The sequence below is a fragment of the Pipistrellus hanaki genome, assembly GCF_964339955.1.
Source record: "Pipistrellus hanaki genome assembly, chromosome: 3".
In the NCBI taxonomy this organism is placed as follows: domain Eukaryota; kingdom Metazoa; phylum Chordata; class Mammalia; order Chiroptera; family Vespertilionidae; genus Pipistrellus; species Pipistrellus hanaki.
Window position 1 is genome coordinate 53,135,377 of NC_140505.1, and position 18,323 is coordinate 53,153,699.

The following is an 18,323-nucleotide window of genomic DNA, read 5'->3' on the forward strand; positions in this document are numbered from 1 at the left end:
CATTTGCTAAATATATCATAAGCATGTATTTTTGAAGACATGCTTTATAGCAATTATTAAATGAATTATCAGTTAAAATGTAAATGATTCTGTTTTCCCTAGTACCTCCCTGATGGAAACGGGAGACCTCTGCAAAGGCAGGTTTGAGCCACGGGTAGAGAAGTATACACTTAAATCTGCAAACCTCTAACAAAGCTCAAGAATAAGTTCAATTCCCCTATGTTTGGATATGGGTTATGCACGTATAATTTTTATTTATAAAATAAACCTTTGATAATGAAAATGCTGGAGAACAATTATGGGATTTGCTCTGAAGGGTCAATGTGAGAATTGACTAGAGAGATGGCATATGAATTATGGATTTTCTTTTTCCAGTGAAATCTCTTTTATCACAATTCCCTGAGCAACGTTATATTGTGCACATTGAAGAGAATGAGAATTAATTTAATTACCCACCCTTTGCTGTTTATTGATTGATTTATTTTTGTCCTGAAGAAAACACTGAGTTTTCTTGTACAACTAATTCAGTGCAATTATCATGTGACTAGTCAAAAGATGTGACAGAATAGCATGCTATGAATATTTGCTTTATGTGATCAGTGTTATGAAGTAGATGTAAATACAATTTTGTTAAATGAAACTATGATAAAAGCATATAGGACATTTTCCTTATTTAAGATGTTCTAATGTATACAAGGAGAATGCTTTCTTTATCTAAGGCAATGCATATTGACTTACCTGTCTTAATACTACATACTAAAAATATAAGAAGAAGGATAATAAAATAATATCATCTAAAGTTGAAATCTGCCAAGCAAAAGTGATTACACAGGTGGTTGGGTTCTGGAAAGAAAATTAAAATAAGGGAAATAGAAAAGCAGTTTCTTTGAATTTGGGATGAAATGACTTTTGTGTTTGAAGAAGTAATGTGGGTGCGTGGTCTGTGTGTGGAGGGAAGGGGAGGGGCGTTGGTTTGTGGGTAAGGTGAGAAATCACAGGGTTTTAAAACTCAGGCTTTCCTCTTCCAGGGGTCCTTCCTGCCTTTGCTACACACGGTGAGTCCTGCTGCTCATTTCTGACTCCACACAATTTGAGTCCTTGACATGGGCACCTCCCAGCTCCCCACTTGGCCAGGAGTCTTGGCTATCTAAGAATCCGGAGTTGAGGTTCTCATCTGAGTATCAGCCAAAGGAAATGTGACAGGGCGCAGAGCACAGGATTTCCACACAGAAGACCTTGTTTTGAATCCTGGCAACTAACACTTATTAAATCTGTGACCTCGGCAAGTCATTTATCTTCTTCGTACTTCAGTTTTTTCAGCCTACTTACTATAAAGTGAAAATACTTCTTCATTTTGTTTTAAGCACATAAAAAATAACATATATAAGTAGCATGGACTCTGGTGTTTTTTTTGTGTGTGGGTTTTTTTTTTTTTAAAGAACACCTTATTTGGCCAGTCATTGAAGCACCTCCTCTTGATTGCTTAGAGATATTTCACCAATATTTTATTCTTTTGAAATAATAACAAATGAGCACAAGAATGAAGACTTTTGTGTGCATATGCCTGCATAGATATCCATAAACACATCATATACATACATATATATATATATATATATATATATGAGTATATATGAGTATATATATATATATATATTTTTTTTTTTTTGAAGAGACATCTTGTCTTTTCCTTCTCTCTCTTTTTATTAAAATATATTTTATTGATTTTTTTACAAAGAGGAAGGGAGAGAGATAGAGAGCTAGAAACGTCGATGAGAGAGAAACATCGACCAGCTGCCTCTTGCACACCCCCTACCGGGGATGTGCCCGCAACCAAGGTACATGCCCTTGACCAGAATCGAACCTGGGACCTTTCGGTCCGCAGACTGATGCTCTATCCACTGAGCCAAACCGGTTTCGGCTTTTCCTTCTTTTTTTTTTTTTTTTTTTTTTTTTTTTTTTTTTTTTTTTTTTTTTAAATATATATTTTTTTCCTTAGATTGGCTTCTATTCCCCTACTCCTCCCCCCAACCCCCCAACCCACACACATTTTTTTCTCAGACTGAGGTTAGTGAGCTTATTTCAAATTTGGACATTGGCTTAGGATTGCCAACAGGGGCCCCAGACAAAGTTTTGGATTTTGTTTTGGTAGAAACTTTTTGATAAATCTTCATGGGTGAGCCCCCTCTTGCTTCCTATGACTTCCTATTTCTACCGGGGACAACCAGAGTATGATGCTGCTTGTGGAGTTGACCAGGCCAAGGATCAAAAAACCCATTCCTCAAGAGCATGAATTAGGTTTATGTTTCTTGGGAGGAATTTCTCTTTATGAGTGAAAAGGAGTGGGTTGGCCCATTTGGGAAGATTCTCAGGGCTGGGGACATTTTAGTTGTTTTCTTCTTCTGACAATCTCTACCAGGATTTGCAGGTGGAGCTGAGTATTTGCAAATGAAGGTAACAGATGTGATGTATATGACCAGCATAGAATTAAAAAAGAAAAAAGAAAAAAGAAAAAGAAAAAAGAATTAGCTGCCAATTTTCAGACTCAGTAGATTTCCCACCCAAAACTAGATTTAAGTTTCTCCTGAAAAATATCTGGCAACATTCAAATAGGGGAAAAAAATCGATCAAGGACAAGTTAGAAGGGCAAATGATCCATAGTCCAGACAGTTCCCTCTTACCTGTGTGGTTGCTTAAGTTACCTGTTTGGCCCTTGAAGGCATTTGGATTTGCCATATCCACCCTACACTGAGCATCGCTTACCCACCTATACCTCTCCTGGCCACATCTTCCCTCTTCCTGCCCTGGCACCCACCCACACATGTGTGTTTTTCCAGCATAGCCCATGAGCTCAGTGCAAACAAGAACTGGTCTTTAGAGAAAAAATAGGGCTTACCATGGGAGACCAACGATATTCAAAACCACAAACCATAATTCCAGAAATGTCAGTTCTGTTTCCTGTTTCTCTTGAGATGTGAATAATCTTAGTTTTAAAGCTAAGACTATAAATAGAACATTATAGTGGTAGTAGTATTATGAAATCATTTAAAAAGCAGTGGTAGATGGCAAATAAAGGTTGGAATGAAAAGGATGGGAAAAGATAAATCAGGCAAATTCTCATAAAACAAATGCGGCTGTATTAATTTATTAAAAATAGACTTTAAGGCAAAAAAGCCTTACTAGACATAAAGATACCATGTTCAATTTCTTGAATAATATAACAATTTAAAATTTGATTCTCCAAGTAATACAGTTTCAAAGTAAGTAAAGCAGAATTGCTAGAACTATGAAGAAAAATAAACAACTGTATGGCCATCTTGGGAGATTTTAACTCATCTGTCTCAGTAAGTAATATAATTAGCTAACAATAAAACCAAAAAGGAGAGGGAAAATTTTGAGCAACATATTAACAAATTTGATCCAATAGTCATATATAGAACATCTAAGAATTGACAAATATATTAAAAAAAACAAACAGATAGGTCATTTATAAAAAATTGATACATCCCACGCCATAATGGGAAATCTAAACAGATTTAAAATATTACCAAAGAACTTATATACTTATATGCATAGCCCATGGACATGGGCAATAGGGTGGTGAAGACCTGGGGATGGGTGAGTAGGGGCTGGGAGGAGAAGGGATTGGGGGGGGATGAGAGTTATCTATAATACTATCAATAATAAGTATATATATAAATAAAAAAGGAAAAAAATTAATTATACAGAGCATGTTTTCTTTTTAAAAATATATTTTTATTGACTTCAGAGAGAAAGGGAAAGGGAGAGAGAGAGAAATACCAATGATGAGAGAGAATTATTGATTGGCTGCTTCCTGCATGACCTCTATGAGGGATGGAGCCCACAACCTGGCATGTGCCCTTGACCACAATTGAGCCCAGGACCCTTCAGTCTGCAGGCCAACACTATCCACTGAGCAAAATTGGCTAGAACTTTTATTTATTTTATTTATTTATTTATTTTTTAAATATATTTTATTGATTTTGTACAGAGAGGAAGGGAGAGAGATAGAGAGTTAGAAACATCAATGAGAGAGAGTCATCGATCAGCTACCTCTTGCACACCCCCTACTGGGGATATGCCCGCAACCAAGGTACATGCCCCTGACCGGAATCGAACCCGGGACCTTTCAGTCCCCAAGCCGACGCTCTATCCACTGAGCCAAACCGGTTTCGGGAGAACTTTTATTTCTTTAAAAAAAACTATTTTTGTTGAAAGTATTACATATGTCCCTCTTTTTCCCCATTGACCCCTTATAGCCCGCCTCCAACCTTTGGCCCAGGCCTTCACCACCCTATTGTCTATGTCCATGGTTTATGCATATTTGCATAGTTTTTTTCGGTTAATCTTTTATTATCCACCCACCCAGCCCCTCCTTCCTTCTGAGATTCATCAGTTTGTTCCATGCTTCCATGTCTCTGGATCTATTTTGTTTGTCAGTTTATTTTGTTCATTAGATTCCACATATGAGTGAGATCATGTGATAGTTTGTCTTTCTCTGACTGGCTTGTTTCACTTGACATAATACTCTTCTAACCACAAATTAATGAGTTAGAAATCACTAACAAAAGGATCACAGAAAAAAATCAATATACATGGAAATAAAGAAAATTCTAAATAACCTATGGGTCAAAGAAGAAATCATAATAGAAATTAGAAAATATTGAGAATCAGACCAAAATAATGATACTACATATAAAAACTCCTAGGGTTTACCCAAAGATGTATAGAAGGGAATTTTTAATCATAATTTTATATTTCAGAAAACTTTAAGCTAATACATTAAAAAATATAGATGAATTCCTAGAGAAATATAAATTCCCAAAACTGACAGAAAAAAAAGCCCTTCTACAATAAACACTACAAGTTCAGAAAACTTTTACCATTAGTTTTATAAAGTTTTTAAGAAACAAATATCCAATATTATGCAAGCATAGAGAATAAAATAAGAGGAATAGTGTCCAGAATAAAAAAACTTAGAATCAACATGAAAAAGAAAATCCATGGAAAATGATGCAAAAGACTTGAACATTTCACAAAAGAGATTTTTTTTTTGTATTTTAAAAAATAGCTTTATTGAGGTATAAATGATATACAAAAAACTGGACATATTTAATGTATACAAACACTACATCACTATAAACAAGGTAATAAAATATTCATTTCCTGCAAACATTTCCTCCTGCTTTTTCTTCCCCTACTTTCTTCTGTGGTAAGAACACTGCCAGGGATTTCTCCTCTTCACAGATTTTTAAATTTATAATACCAAATTGTTAACTGTAGACACTATATTGTACAGTAGATCTCATGCAAAGATCCTTATTCTCAAACCCCCTTTTACCCTCACCTCACCCCATTCCCTGTCTCCTCCCTCTCTTGTCCAGGGATTGCAATGGTCCTATTCATTGGCATATTCCACAGCATACAAAATAAAAACAGGATCTGGTTCTTGCGTATTTTTAGTAAATATTTATGTAAACTGTAATAAATGCACTTAGTGGAAATAATGCAAATGGAAAATAAAAAGCACAAAGAGAAAGTGAATGGAATAGTAAGAGAAGGAGGCCAAAAGTGAAACTGCAATACCGACATGCAAAGCATGTAAGAGCTCACTGGATGCCCAAAGGGTAGTAGATGGGATGTAGAAGGGTGTCCAGGATTGTACATCAGAACCAACTGGAATATCTTTGGTGGCAGGGAACTGAACATCTAACCAAGTTAAGAGTGGCTTAAACAACAGGCTTTTATTATTTCATACTAGAGACTTGGTGCATGAAATTTGTGCACTGAGTGGGGGGCTATCCCTCAGCCCAGCCTATGCCCTCTCAAATCCAGGAACCCTTCAGGATGTCCAACAGGTGGTTTAGACCCGATCCCCAGAGTCGGGTTTAAACCGGCAGTGGGACATCCCTATCTCAATCTGGACTGCTGGCTCCTAACCACTTGCCTGCCTGCCGGCCTGATTCCCTAACTGCTCTCCTCTGCTGGCTGATCCCCTTAACTGCTCTCCCTTGTTAGCCTGACCTCCTAACTGCTCTCCCCTGCTGGCCTGATCCCCCCTAACTGCTCTCCCCTGCAGGCTGATCACTCCTAACTGCCTCTGCCTTGGCCCTGCAACCATGGCTTTGTCCAGAAGGACGTCTGCTCTAATTAGCATATTACCCTTTTAGTAGTCTAGATACTAGCTTGGGGGTAGATAGTTCTATGATTGATTAGTTCAGTACTCTTCCATGTTAAGGCTCTATATTAGTTTTTGGTGATTGTTCAAGTTTTCCTCTTATGGTCACAAAAAGGCTGTCACAGAACCAAATATCAAAAACTCAGTTCAAAGACAGCAATTGTGCATGTAAAGAACTTACCCTCAGGTTCCATTGGCTAGTACCAATTCCTAAAAAAAACTACAAAAGGGAATATTTTCTTGACTCCCCTAGGCCAACATGGTTCATCTTCTGAGGTTGGGGGAAAGGCTTGCTTTCCCTGAGCATCCTGTTGTCCCACACCTGGACACAACTGGCACTGTTACCAAGGAAGTAGGTGTGCGTGCACACGATAGAAAGTAATACATGCTTGAGAGACAACCAAGAGTGTACCTGCCACAGAATTTAAGTGAAGAGATGTACTAGGAAGGAGTCAGTGGGTGGTCATGCATATAAGGTAAGGATTAAATGTGACAATTGGGTTGGAAAACGAAGTGAACATTCATGGCAGTGGTAAGAGCCATTTCTGGGAGAAAATTAAAGGGATCAGACCATGTTATGAGTTAAAGAGTAAATGGGAGAGGGGAGTGGAGATAGGGAAGAAAGGCAACTCTTTAAAGCATGTTGGCCATGAGGGGAATGAGAGATAATGGAGCTGGCTTGGGCCTCTATTCTGTTCCTAGCTGGGAACCCTATGCATTTCGTTCCTCAGCCAGAACTGTGTCAGCTGTGGCATTCCATGTCTGTGTATTTCAGAACTTTTAAAATAATTTCCAGATCTGATAATGTTAGTGTATTTCCCACTCATCTGACTATCCTAGTTACTTTGACCCTTTAAAAAATATTTTTATTGATTTTCGAGAGGAAGGGAGAGGGAGAGAGAGATAGAAACATCAATGATGAGAGAAAAATCATTGATTGGCTGCCTCCTGCATACCCCCTACTGGTAATCAAGCTGGAAGCAACCTGGGCCTGTGCCCTCACAGGGAATCAAACCATGACCTCCTAGATCATAGATTGGCACTCAACCACTGAGCAACACCGGCTGGGCTGACCCTTCTTAGTTCCAACAATTCCTTCATGAGATTTGGGAATGAGAACTATGTACAGAGTGTAAAAGAAATGCATACACTTTTCTTCTGATAGCTCAATTGATGTTTCTTTTTTCCTTTTTTTCAGATTTAACTTATTGGAATTAATTAACGTTCAAAGTATGTATACATTTTTTGAACATCCTATATATGCTTTTGTTTAATGTGTAAGTGACTCTTACCTCATTATAAAATTATATCTATTCATTACATAAACTACAAAAATGGAAAAGATGCAAAAGGAAAAGAAAAAAAATATATGATCCTAATCCACAGAACTAATGGGAGATAACATATTGCTATGTTTTTCTTTTAGCTTCTCCCTCCATCCTCATGTATTTATTTTATACAGCAAAAAACTATACATTCTGTTTTATGATGTCTTCTTTTTCCTTGACAACTTGTCATCTCATAAAACATACTTTATGAGTACATTCTATTTGCATGAATAGATCATTTAATATTCTTCAGTTGTTGAACATTTAAATTTTTTCCAATTTTTTATTGTGTATTTGTGTCTGACTATGACATATTATCTTGGGATAAGTTTGTTGCTGTGGGATGAATGGGCCAAAGAACAGAAAATGATGTCACAGTGTTTGGCAGGGCAGCGGTTTGGTTAAATGTATGTGCTCAGGCTTGTGCTTGGATCCAACTCAAGTTCTGGCACTTTCTTGATGTGTGACTTTGCGTAAGTAACTGACCCAAGTCTCAGTTTTCTAATCTGTAAAATGTGGATCATAATAGCTACCTCACAGGGCTCTTAGCAAGCGAAATAAATATTTATAGAGTGCTTTTATTACAGTGTTTAACGATAAATATGAACTTTTTCTAGAGATGGTGCATCAACTTATGACTTCCAGCAGAGTCTATTTTATTTCAATCTACTAGCTATCAAGTTTAAGATATGGGTGTAAAAAACCTACAATAAACTCTATGGCTAATGTGTTCAAAGACACTTATCTTAATGACTTTGGGATCAGTACATCTTTAGCCTTCAGGTTTTCTCCCTTAGGCCAAATATCTCAGGTTCAGATGTAACATTGTGTAGGCCACAGAATGTTCTCTAAAATTCATTTGTTTTACCCTTCAGTGGGTGTCTTTAGCTGGTACATTCTGTGTAGAATCTCTATCTCTTGATTAAAGCACTTATATAAATGTAAGCAGTTCTTAAACTATTTATTCCTCAAAGGGCTTTTCCCACTTTTAACTTACTTTAGTTTCTTTTATATATTAAACCACTAGGACTAAACAAAGCTATAAATTGGCTTTGAATAAAAATAATGCTTAGATCTGTGAAAAAAAATCACTGATCCCAAATGTAACCTTTATGTCTTCTGGAATCTCTCGGAACAAAGGAAAAGCAATCTTATAAATTTGCTGAATGCTAAAGGATTTTCACTAACTAGTAAGCTATTCCATAGCTCTGATCATGTCTGACTTTTTCACTCTGTACCCTGGGGCTCAGTTCCAGCTCATGAGAGTTTTCTAGCCCATTTGCACTAGTCAGCCAATCATGGAGCCTGCAGTCCAACCCTCTCATGATAATGTTCGTGGAGTTTGAGAGTAATCTTTTTTAAAAAATATATTTTATTGATGTTTTATAGAGAGGAAGATAGAGGGATAGAGAGTTAGAAACATCGATGAGAGAGAATTATCAATCAGCTGCCTCTTGCACACCCCCTACTGGGGATGTGCCCACAACCAAGGTACATGCCTTTGACTGGAATTGAACCTGGGACCTTTCAGTCCGCAGGCCAACGCTTTATCCACTGAGCCAAACCGGTTTCGATGGGAGTAATCTTTGGGGGCATAGAGCCAAGTTTGTTCACCTGGCACCTTCATGTACCAGAAACAGCCCCTTCTGAATGTTTGCTTACCAAATAGACTTTAGATGTTATTTTTAATATGTAAGCTTATTTTCAATATAAGCTTATTTTATTATTTAATAAGCTTCATATATAAGCTTATTTTTGTTTTTCCATATAAGTTTTTATGACAAAACAAAATTCAAATAATTATTTATGACGAGATTTGTTTTTCAGAACTTTAATTTCTGTATCTTTGTAAAGTGTTTTGCAGTGGTTTGCGGCATTTGGCTTGCACTGGCTCAATCAGAGGCAATTGCTACTTTCACACATTGGTTAAGGCCATGTTGGTAGCTTAAAATCATCCATGGTGGGGTTATTTACACCATGGTAATCAACAAACACCACAATGAGGTTGTTCCCCATCCATGTGCCAACTTCGCTCACTCCAACTGGTTAGCAACATTTACCAATAGGCCACTGCTTTTACTAGTAAAGGCACTGGAAATTTTAACCCATCAGGCCAAAGTTTAACATATTTAAAGTAAAATAAAAGGTTAGTTATCAGGTATTACACATTCTACCAGGGATTATTTGTGAAATGCTACCATTTACTCAAAAATACTAGTAGTCATTTAGAACATGACAGACAAATTGAATGTGAGTAGAAAGGAAACCACAAATAGAAGCCACACATTACAGTCAATGTAGAAAAATAGACAACAGCGGTAAGAAAATAGAAAACCCAAGGGGAAAAAAAAATCTTGAAGAATGAAGGACAGGACGAAGACAGTGCTAAGCAAAATTGACACTAAAATTGAATCTGAGAGCTTAAAAAAGACATCAAAATGAAATAGTTTTGAAAATGGTCAACAATGCCAACTTGGTGAAGTAATGTCTTTCCAAGGTGACATTTGCTGACATGGAAAGTGGCACTAAACACAGAAGCTTCTGAAAAACAACACACTTTGCCCTTGGCATTTTGGGACACATTTAGAGAATAACATTATGGGTGGCTAACCATATACTTATTGTCCAAAGTAGGACTTTTGTGAATGAAAGGAGGCTGTATGAATAATTAATTCTGAGAAACAACATAAGCCAAAACAACATAAGCCAAAACTGAACCAGGATATCTGTACATACTAATTATAGGCCACCCAGTTTCCAATCCAATGGGTTAAAATAACTTGACCTATAAATGTTATAATGAAATTTAAAAATAAATATTTTAGCCTATAATTATATATAATTAGGCATCTTCTCCTTATGAGAGTGTTAAAAGGAGGTGATTCAGAATAGTGTTGACTAAACATTAAAAAAATGTGAGGACCTGGCCTCACATAGCACAGCACATTCCTGTGGCCCCATCTGCCTCTTGTCCCTTCTGATGGTGGGGTCCTGAGGTAACTGTTCTTGTTGTAACTGTCAGTGCTGGAAATTGTAGGTCCAGAAACTCTCCAACTTCCAGTTACTTACCAAGTCTTCTTTATTATATTGTGTCTTGTAATGTTTCTAATCTTTTTTCTTTGTCCTCCTGAAGTGGTTAAGCTTCTCACATCTCCCAATGCTTGGGTAGTATCATGTGAGAACATGACTGCCTTTTAAAGGAGACTCACCAACTATCAATCCCATGGTTTTTCCTTCTTCAAAGTTGCCATCCCTCACCTTAACTATATCCTTTAACCAGCTATAAAAAAATCTTTCTCAGAGGCTCATAGGATTTCTCTAGAAAATCACCAATTTTCTGATTTTTTTTTGGCTTTTGTAAGAGCCTTGATGAACTATGCACCTCACTTGTGCCCCAATATCTGGACATACCTTTCTCATGATATAATAGAGCTTGGGACTGCATGGGTGACCATATTTTACAGTGTATTCATTTTACTTTCTAGGAAATGGGTCAACATGTTTAAAAATTTAGTACGTGAGGCAAGGAACTCAAATGCCTTTTCCTGGAGCTCTCTTCACAAGTATATTTCTAGAAATCTTATGGTCATTCTTCTGTAAGGAAAGTGGTCATAAGACTATGTTTTCATTCCCTTCACCCTGAATGTCACAGTGAGCATCCAATGTACCTTTCTGTGATGACGGAAATGTCCTACTCTGTGCTGTCCAATATCATAGCCATTTGCCACACATGGCTTGAACACGTGAAATCTGGCTCATATGACTGAGAAGTAAATTTTCAATTAATTGAATTTAACTTCATTTAAATGTAAATAGCCATGTATAGTGAGCAGCAACTGACCAATGATACAGCCTTGTACCAATCCATTGGCTGTAAAATCCATCTATTCAGTGATGCCATTGCCGCCACAGTGATGCTGTTGTCACAGTTACGCTCAGCAGCATTGCCCCAGGTAGGAATGATCTGTAAGAGCCCACACTGATCTCACTGAGATCATTTAAATCTCTCACTGCAAATTTCCACAGTATCAAGGAGCTGAATTCAGAGGGGGGAGCTAGTGTATGGTGTAGATAAATACTACACCAGAATTTTTAAATTTTATTTTATTGATTTTTTTTTACAGAGAGGAAGAGAGAGTGATAGAGTTAGAAGCATTGATGAGAGAGAAACATCGATCAGCTGCTTCCTGCACACCCATGACTAGGGATGTGCGAGCAACCAAGGTATATGCCCTTAACTGGAATCGAACCTGGGACCCTTCTATCCACTGAGCCAAACCAGTTTTGGCTACACCAGAATTTGGACTACTTCTGGCCAAACCTCTTCTCCCCCCAAAATTATAAACATTTATGAAGGGTCTCCAACCTGATATAAAAGAAGACAGTAATCCCATTTCTAGGAATATATCCCAAGAACTCAGAAACACCCATCAGAAAGGATATATGCACCCCTATGTTCATAGCAGCACAATTTACAATAGCTAAGATTTGGAAACACCCTAAGTGCCTATCAACATATGAGTGCATTAGAAAATGGTGATATGTCTACACAATAAAATACTTCGCTGTTGAAAAAGGGAGGAATTCTTACCAGTCACAGCAGCATGGTTGGAACTGGAGAGCATTATGCTAAGCGAAATAAGCTAGTCAGAGAAAGATAAATATCACATGATATCACTCATTTGTGGAATATAATGAACAACATAAACTGATGAACAAAAATAGAACCAGCGACCTAGAAGCATCGAACAGGCTGTCCAACCTATGAGGGAAGGCAGGGGGGTGAGAGGGTAAGAGATAACCAAGGACTTTTATACATCTATATGAGCATAACCAATGGGCACAGACAATAGGTGGGTGAGGGCATGTGCTGGGAGATGGGAGCGGCCAGGGAGAGGACAATGGGGGGAAAAGGAGACTCATGTAATATTTTAAACAATAAAGAATTTAAATAAAAAAAAATAAGAGTGCTCAGGACATTACTTTGAACACTGAATACTATGTTTATACTATTCATAACAATATTATGAATAATTGCTATCATCTCTGACTCAATTCCTCTCATTATTGTAACCATTAGAGCTTCCAAGTCTTCTCTGTCCCCGATAGTGACAGAGCACAGGACAGAAGTGGTTCATATTGTGGCCATTGATGGTGCCGATTGCTCCTTCCACAAGGGTGGGCAAGAGAGTGTCTACTCTAATCATCTCTCTCTGCTCTCTTTTCTGCCAATGTACTCTTTTTCTCTCCTGGACATGTCATCATGTGCTCACATCTCCTTACAGAGGAAACATTGTTATCATTCCCCATGAGAAACATTCTTAGATGACCATGCTAGGCATGGCATGATTCTTATCTCCAGTCTTGGCTCATTGTCCCAGAGATGGGCACCTGTCCTAAAGACAGCCAATTCATAGGTTATTGCAGAGGCCTATACCATGATCTGGCCTCCAAAGATAAGCTGTGTGTGCCCTCTAACTTCTGTCCGTCAGGTATGTGATCTGTGAATTATAATGATAGGTCAGCTGTGGGAGCAGAAACCGAAAGATTGCTTAAAAGAAAGCCGTGGAGTAGTTACTGCTGGCGCCATGAGGATCATGACAAACCGAAGTCATGAGTACGCAGGAATGATGAGGAAGATAAAAAGGCAGAAACTATGAGTAAGCAGAATATACAAGGCAGGACAGATAAACAGATTAGCAGCCCATCTCTAGCTACTGAATGGTTCCGGGGAGACAGAATAAATAATTAGAATATATAATAATAACTTATTAAATATAATGATTACATAAGATTAAATATAATGTTTTATATAATAATGCATTAAATATTTTTTAGAGATAATGAAAATAAAATATAAAATATTCACAATATAAAATTAGACCTACTGTAATAATAGATGAGCATGGAAGGCACAAACCAAAGGCTGTGGTTTGTTGTTGCCTTTGGAAGCCAAAATACTGACATCACTGGTCTCACCTCATATAGTCAATAATTCTTGTTCTTTCAAATAATTTTCTTTTGATGATGATATTTTAAGTGGTTGTTCCCTTTCCTCTTTCTGCAAGAAGTGTCTGACTGTGAACTAGGTAAGCAGAAGAGGAACCTGAGGACGTTATTGAAACTTAGGCCCAAGCAGTGGAATGTTGCAATCGACCGTGGGGGAACAGCAGTCACAAACAGCTCCTTCTGGCAGCCGGCAATTAGGAAAGAGGCATCTTGGAGTTCAGTGTGAACACAACAATGGGCCATCTGGAGGCCAAAAGGCAAGGCGGTGATGAATATTGCAAGAAGCAGTGTGTGCACCACATGTGTGTGAACACATATATCAGTGTTAGGAATTTTTCAGGTCATGAATGTTTTTAATTGAAAGGAGTGTTTAACTTGAAATAGTGATGTAGTGCCACTGGCCTAAATAATATTAGAAAGCTTTGATCTTTTAATTATATATTTTAAAATTTAGAAGGAACTGAATAATTAGGTTTAATTCAATGCACTACTTAAAGGCAAAAATATATAAGATCTCCCCCCACATCCCAATAGTCTAGCACAAGTGACATCAACAGGTACACACTATCAGAATGTATAACCTTAACTCACTTCCCCTAACTGTAATCTTACAGTAAAGAATAGTCCACAGGTTTACAATTGAGTCAAAATTCTCCACAAATTGATATTTTTAAGACTCTAAGCTTAGAGCTACTACTGACAATTTATTAATGAATTCCTCATTTTTTTTCTGAGCCATAATTTCTTCATCAGAAAAATGGGAGCCAAAGTAGTTAATCTTTCCAATTCATAAACTATTGTATTCACCAGAGGAGTTCATATTAAAAAAAGAAAAAACTACTTTGAAAAGTATAATACCTCATCCTATATAATAAAAGCCTAATATGCAAATTGACTGACTGGCGGAATGACCTGCAGAATGACCAGTTGCTATGATGTGCATTGACCACCAGGAGGCAGATGCTTACTGCAGGAGCTTCCTCCAGCCTGCAGGTCCTAGGGCAGCCAAGGCAGGTGCCAATGGGGACCCCCTGACTACCTCCATAGATTGCCAGTCACCCCATAGATCGGCCCTGATCACTGGCCAGGCCTAGGGACCCTATCCATGTACGAATTTCGTATATGTTCTAGCGGCCTAGTACATATATATACACCAGGCCTCTAGTACATATATAAGAAGTAGAGCAAGATTTCATTCATTCATTTATTAAATCTACTGAGTATATTACTTTGTTCACATATGTATAATTATATTATACTAGGGCCCAGTGCATGAATTTGTATACCTTGAAATGAACTGTGGGCCACCAGCCTGCAGTGGACACAGGGATGGGTCTTGGCCCATCCTCTGCGCCCCATCCTGGGTCCTCCTGCCATGGTCCCTGGTTCCCTGTTTGCTGGCAGCCCCGTTCCCACTGCCACCACGTCCATGCACTGATGGCACTGGCCCTGCTAGCATCTGCTGATGGTGCAGAGTGATTGAGGCAGGTGCCAGCAATGGGTGTGAGTGGCAGCTGCTTCTCTGATCACCCATCAGGAGCAGGGGGAGGTGGAGAAACTCTCAGGGACAATTGGGGCTGTCAGCAGCCACTTGCACCTGTTGGTGGTGCTGAGTGATAGGGACCAGCACTGGGAGTTGGCAGTGGGTGTGAGCAGGGCTGGCGCTGGCAGCAGATCTGAGTGCCAGGCAGGACCATGATGCATGGGAGCAAAGAATTTTCAGTAACCACCAGAGACTTGCCCCGATGACAGTGACTGGTGCCCCGGTGCCTTGGTCTGATGCCCTGCTCATCTGCTCCACCATCCCACCATGGCCTACGCCTGCCCTGTTCCACACATCATAGCAACTGGTGGTCAGAGCACGTCATAGCAACCGATTGTTTGATTGTTCCGCTGTTCAGTCTATTTATTTGCATATTAGGGTATATATATATATATTCTACAGAGTACTCTAATTGCTAGGGTCACATTGATGAAAAGACAGGTTCTTGTTTGTGTGGTCTATTTACAGGGGGCAAAGTCAAATGGAAAATTCTTGTGAGTTTCTATGTTACAGGTAGGTGTAGAATGGAAGGTAACACATTTCAGGACTATGTCATAGGATGGCTGAGAGAACCACATGTGATAACTATTACAAACAAACAGGACCCTGCTATAAAATATAAAGTGAGTAGAGAAAAGAAGTTAGAAGAAGGTTGAATATTGTAAATAAACCCAAACTAAGGATAGGTATAAAGAAAAGAAAAAATAAAAGAGAGAAAAGTAGAAAGTTAACAAAGACAGAGATGGAAAAAACAAGAGAAAGTAATACATGGGAAATATAAACAAATTGTCTCAAAATATATTTTCAGAATTTACTTAGTTCAATATGTTACATTCATAGGTCTTATTTCAGTAATATTTCCTTCCAAAATTGGATGAAAATTACATTTTTTAAAAAAGAAAATAAATCTCTTTGACTTTTACATTCAAATCCTAAATTAGTTTGCTTCTACCTTAAAGAAATACAGGTCAGTTCTACAAAAATGTCTGCATTTGTCCTTTATCCTCAGCCTGTCTATTCAGCAACTTCACTCAAAAAGATCTTTGCTCTGAAGTTGAAGGACAAAACACTGTTGTAGAAGAAGTATTTAACCCCGTTGCCCATAGATTTCTACTTGTCCGTGGGAGTACACATTCTGGCTAAGATAATACATAAGCTTCACATTTCTAAAGAATAAGCCTTGCTGGCCAATGTACGTCATGTTTCATTGGGTTTATTGAAGGAAGTCAGACAAGATTGAAATGTTTTGTGTGGTCTCTTTACAGGGGGTAAGAACAAAGGTAAGCTAGGGAATCTGGAAAATGGGGAGCAGTATATTTTCAAAGTGAATGTACCTTTCTCCTCAATCTTTATGATTCTGCTAGTCACATTCTGGCTGAAAAGCTAATCTTGTTCCAAGACTAAAGGTATAAATTGGTACTCTCTTGATAACATAGATGTTGTTTAAAGTCAAAACTATTTGGTTGTTTTTACTCAGACATAGAGAAACTGTGATTGTAATAAAATCGAATTAGTATGACTGTATTTGAAGCTTTCATAAAAGTAAAATACTTGTTTGTGAGCAGTAGTTTTGCTGGTATTATCTGGTCATCTCTCTTCTTTGCTCTCTAGCATTTTTGCTAATGCTTTGAGATTTAAACTCTAATCATTACCTACTTGATTCACTCATGAATGCAAAATAATTGGATGAAGTAAAACACTTGATATTTAAGGCAAGTTTTAATAATTTTTCTTCTTCTGGAGTGACTAATTTTAAAGGGAGAAATTCTGAGTTATAGTCACACTTTCCATGCATGCATTATTTTGTGACAAATTTTCCTCTGAGCATGAATAATTTACTTCTGGAACAAAAATTTGGAGCAACAGAGGTGTCAAGGCCGAAGCATCTACAAGTGGATTTTCTACAAGAGGAACAGCTTATCTTAAATTTATGCTGCAATCAAGAATATAGGGAGATAAAACCTTCTTACATTGTCACTGCAGGGAGGAAAAGGACAAATGGATACTTATTGCTTCATATCTCTTCTTATATATCTTGCCAGAAAAAGATTTTTTTTGGTCAAAGCATCTTTGCTAAATTTATCTCCAGAGGGATCCTGGTGTTCAATAGAACCTTCTGGTGTTCCAGAAAGAAAAATTACTCAGTGTGATGATATGTTTTATTTCCTTTCAAATAATTCCAGAAACAGGTCATAAAAAATTTGGTCGGCAAGTGTTCCAGACCAAATCTTGGGGATTAGGTTGCCAAATTAAGAAAGAGAGGTTACAGAATTCTTTTGGTTTAACTGTTACTGTGTAAAGGTGAAAAGTAGCTTTATGTTTATTTCAGAGAATGAAACATGGAATAAATACAGTTTTTGCTTATGATCATCTTTCTCGTTTTAAAGTGAGAGGATAATCTTTTGTGAAAATATTTTTAAAAATTGAGATGAAGCTCTAACCAGTTTGGCTCAGTAGATAGAGCATCGGCCTGCGGACTGAAGGGTCCCAGATTCATTTCTGGTCAAGGGCATGTACCTTGGTTGCAGGCACATCCCCAGTATTGGGTGTGCCGGAAGCAGCTGATTGATGTTTCTCTCTCTCTCTCTCTCTCTCTTTCTCTCTCTCTCTCTTTAAAAAAAATATATTTTATTGATTTTTTACAGAGAGGAAGGGAGAGAGATAGAGAGCTAGAAACGTCGACCAGTTGCCTCTTGCACACCCCCTACTGGGGATGTGCCCGCAACCAATGTACATTCCCTTGACCAGAATTGAACCTTGGACCTTTCAGTCTGCAGACCAAAGCTCTACCACTGAGCCAAACCGGCTTTGGCTGATTTTTCTCTCTTATTGAAGTTTCTAACTCTTTATCCCTCTCCCTTCCTCTCTATAAAAATCAATCAAATAGGTTTAAAAAATTGAGATGAAGCAAAATAGAAAGACTCATGGATACAGACAACAGTATGGTGATTGACAGAGGGAAGTGGAAGTGGAGGGAGGTAGAAGGAGGTAAAGGGGGGATAAATGGTGATGGAAGGAGACTTGACTTGGGGTGGTAAACACACAATACAGCACACAGATAATGTATTGTAGAATTGTATACCTGAAACCTGTATAATTGTATTAACCAACGTCATCCCAATAAATTTAATTAAAATAAAATAAAATAATATAGTAATTTCATTGAAAGAAAAATCATACCATTAAATTAAATTAACTCCTGTGATGTGTAGTGAAAAGGTATGTTTCATTTTATTCTGCAGCA

General features: G+C 37.8%; 1 long non-coding RNA gene across 1 annotated transcript in view; it reads left to right on the forward strand.

Annotated features, from left to right (window-relative positions):
* The window catches only part of LOC311620111, a 59,490-nt gene that overhangs the window by 28,649 nt on the left and 12,518 nt on the right, over nt 1-18,323 (forward strand). The window contains exons 2-3 of the long non-coding RNA XR_014794636.1: nt 1,029-1,055; nt 7,398-7,429. This is a non-coding gene — a long non-coding RNA (uncharacterized lncRNA). The remainder of the gene's footprint in view (nt 1-1,028; nt 1,056-7,397; nt 7,430-18,323) is intronic.